Raw genomic sequence first — 4443 nt, forward strand, 5'->3', positions numbered from 1 at the left:
CATTCTTCTTAAGGTTCTTGAATATAGGTTCACATATCGCTGTGAGCTTTGATATGAACCTACTTATATACTGCAATCTTCCAATGAAACCTCGAATCTCCTTCTCATTTTTGGGTGGTGGCATGGCCATGATTGCTTTTACTTTTGAAGGATCTATTTCAATCCCTCGAGAACTGATCACATATCCAAGTAATTTGCCTGACGTGACTCCGAATGCACATTTTGCTGGATTTAATCTCATATTGTACTTACGGAGTCTTTCAAAAAATTTGCGAAGTGCGACGATATGGCCTGGGCGATCTTTAGACTTGACAATCATATCATCGACATAAACCTCCACCTCTTTGTGCATCATGTCATGTAACAATGCTGTAGCTGCTCTTTGGTAGGTGGCACCCGCGTTTTTCAACCCGAATGGCATTACCGTATAGCAATATGTGCCCCATTGTGTGATGAATGTGGTTTTCTCCATGTCTTCTTCGGCCATCAATACCTAATTATATCCGGCGTAATAATCCATGAATGACAGGAGTGCATGGTTTGCTGTATTATCGACTAGAATGTCGATGTGAGGTAGAGGGAACCCATCTTTTGGGCTTGCTTTATTGAGATCCCTGTAATCAACACACATTCTAACCCTTCCATCCTTCTTTGGAACTGGAACCACATTTGCTATCCATTCCGGATACTTGGATACTTTGATGAAACCTGCGGCCAATTGCTTTATGATTTCTTCCTTGATTTTGAGAGCCACATCTGGTTTCATTCGGCGCAGCTTTTGTTTGACAGGCTTCATACCTGGAATGAGTGGTATCGTATGCTGAGCTATATCCCTGTCAATTCCTGGCATATCTTGGTATGACCAAGCAAATACATCAACAAATTCACTAAGCAAGTTAATTAGCTCTTTGCGTTCATCTTGACTTAGTGTTTATCCAATTTTTACTTCTTTAATAGTCGTATCATTGGAAATGTTAACTGTTTCTGTATGTTCAATAACTACTGTTTTATTTTCGTGTTCTTCCATTGCTTTTATTATTTCTTTGTCATTTTTATCATTAGCAAAGAAATATTGATCAGGGCTAGGGGAATGGCACGCATCGTAAGCAAAGGTACTCATTTCATTGAATTCGTTGGCTAATACATCAAGAGAGGCAAGGTCGGCTGCGACCTCACCAGAATTATTAGGAATTGGAAGAGAGGACTCAACAAGCGACTCAGGGTTGAACTCTATAGCAGAAAGAGGGTCGGCCTCAAACTCTAAGGACTTATCTACAGACTTAGACTCAGACTCGGACTCGGACCCAGACGATTCAGACTCATCAAACATAGGACCCTCGCCAGCGGTTATTTCCAACTTCTCTCCACTTGGCGTAGTGATCCTCAATGTCTTGCGCCATCCCCTTGAAATGTTGTCAGCTTGGACGATTAACTTGGAGGGGTCGAAATCCTTATTCACTATGACGGCTTGAACGAGCTCGGAGTTATCATTGCAGACCAGCTTGGATTCATTCTTCTCCATTCCAAAAAGAAGGTTGATTCCCAGATCATCAGAGTTCAGGCTATCTGACTTGTCGGTTGTGGAGAGCTCTTCATCGATGAAGTTACAATCGAGGAACACCTCGAATCCCGGTTCACGGATCCCATTATGGACAAATGGTTCAGGGAATTCATAGCATGGGAAGTTTTCCCCTTCTTTGATGTACTGGCCGTTGAGGGTGAACGGATATGGATCCATGGCCATTTCCGTCTTCGTGATTCGAGCGTTGTTGCGAGCCTTCATTTTCAATGCAGCTTGTTTCAGATCTTCCTTTCTTGGCTCGAATCCTAAGCCGAAAGTATCCTTCTTGAGCGCACCAGGATGGCCCCAAGATTTAGCCATTTTCTTCTTGAGCCCAAGGGTCATTCCAGGGAAGTGACCTTGTTTCTTCAGAATGGCGTTGATACTGGTATTTGAGTAGGGATCGAAGTCGAGATGGCACTTTTCCTCTTCTTCGATCACAAGAGCATCATCTAGTGAAAACCCCCAAAGATCTTCATCTTCTTCGTCATGTTCAACATGGACGATAGGAGTATCAATAACTTGAATGCGCATAGGAGAAGCATCGATAGTAATCGGAACCCCTCCAACTATGGCTTTCACTTTCTTGTGGAGCGATGACGGAATCGCCTTTAGCTCATGAAGCCAAGGGCGTCCTAATAACAGATTGAAAGAGGCCTTAATGTCCACCAACTGAAACTTGGTGCGACGTTCAATGGCCCCAGTAGTTATATTCAATATGATAGTACCCACGGCTTGACGGCGAGTATTATCGTAAGCTCGAATCCCTTGAGTAGAGGGAGTCAATTCTTCATTCTTTATACCCAACTTCTTTGTAGTACGGAGTGGGCACACATTGATTGCAGAGCCATTATCAACCAGGCTCATAGGAACATTCATCTGCCTACACACTATAGTGAGGTGTAAGGCCTTATTATGTTAGTCCCCTTCCGGGAGTAGATCCTTATCAGAAAAAGAAATCAGATTGCTGGTACTCGGCAGCTCAGTAGTGAGAAAGTTGACCAATCCTTGAGGAGTCATGTCATCATCAACTCCTATTTTCACCAGAGCATTCATCACAGCCTTTCGATGCTCGTGGGAAGTGGCCAAAAGCTTCCATAAATTCATTTCCACCTTGGTCTTTTGCAGTTGTTTGACCACATCGCTATTCACAGGGTCGATGGGATCAACTATCGGATGTGATTGTGGTGGAGGTGGAGGTGGGTTAGGTTGTTGCACCCGTCCACTTCTGGTGAGAACCTTGACCTCAAGGTCCCCCCAAACATCTTCACTGGTTCCGAGAGATGAACAGGCTATGTCTTTGAGATAGACGTCTTAATCATCACTATCCCAGATCCCGTTCACTTCTTCAGTGCTTGAGATAAATACAACTTCCGGCAGAGGTTCATTCACAGGTTGAATGAGTATTGACGGATCAAAGGAGACTTCATCTCCCATGATAGCCAAAGCATCAGAAAGAGGACCTGTTTGAATATTAGGCTTCTTGCCCCCTGGAGGGACAGGAAGTTGGTTAGCATCAATCAGATCTTGGATTGCAACTTTCAGCCTCCAACACTTCTCAGTGTTATGACCCTTGCCTTGATGATACTTGCAATAAGCATTGGGGTCAGAACTAGCGGTCCTATTCTCAGGTCGAGGTTCTGAAAATGTCCGATTGGCATAATCAGTCCCTGACCATGAAGACGGTCATAAGCAGTATCATAAGTCATTCCCAAAGGCGTATAAACCCTCCTTTGCCTTTGGAATCTTTGAGGAGGAGCATTAAGGGCCAGCACATCATTGATGTTGATATTTTTGGTAGCATTATTGGGCTTAGAAGACGAAGAAGAAGGAGTGTCGTTCTTCTTGTTTTTCCAAGTACTGTTGTTATTGTTGCTACCAACAGACTTCATCAGTTCATCTTCGATATTGATTCCAATATCATATACAGCTTCAAAGGTACTTAAAGGCAGAAACTTCAAGTGTTGCTTGTATTTATGAGTCAGATTGGCAATGAACAAGCGAACCATTTCTTTCTCCTTGGGAGGATCCACCAGGAGCGCAACTGTTTCTCTCCACCTGCTTAAGTAAGTGGTGAAGCCTTCATTCTCTTTCTGTTTGAGAATGGAGAGTTCATGTTCAGAAGTCTTGGCCTGGATGTTACACTTGTAACGATTCATAAAGCTTTCAGCAACATCCTCCCAGGTCGCGACATGCTTGGATTCCAGAGAATAGAACCACTGTTGACAGGCATGCTCTAAGGAAAGAGGAAACACCGTAGGGAAGAGTGTCACATCTACTCCCTTAAGAGCCATAGTTGCAGAAAAAGCCTTCAAATGGAAAAGCGGATTATCAGTAGGCTTAAATTTGGGGATGTCAGCAGTGGAAAACTTCTTAAGAAGCTTCTCTCTTATGGACGAAGAGGTGACAGGCTGTTCCACATAAGTAAACTCTTCAGAAATCTTGCTCATCTGTTCCTTGATCTTGTCCATTGCAGCAGTGGTGACATTGTTTTGATTGTCTTGCTCTACAGTGCTGACTCTAGTGGTGAGTGTCTGCATCATGTCAGACAATCTTTCGATTGTCCTGTTGAGGTTCTCAATGTCTTCCTTAGTGGCCATTGGTTGAAAGTAAACTGGAGACGGATCTTGCGGAGATGATTGAGTTGGTTTCCTTGTACGCCTCTTTGGTATAAGAGGTTGTTGAGGTATGGACTCGAACCGTAACAATCTACCCTTGCTTCTTACCCAAGCGCTGTGCCACCGAAACAAACACACCTTTAATGACCAAACTTAACCTTAACCTATCCGGAAAAATATTTTATTAAAAATCTATAATTTTTGAAAATTATTAAAAATCTGTAATTTTAAAAAAAACATGGGAGGATACCATCCGACTTACTC

Source organism: Chenopodium album, chromosome 9 (genome assembly GCF_948465745.1).
Source record: "Chenopodium album chromosome 9, dcCheAlbu1.1, whole genome shotgun sequence".
NCBI lineage: Eukaryota > Viridiplantae > Streptophyta > Magnoliopsida > Caryophyllales > Amaranthaceae > Chenopodium > Chenopodium album.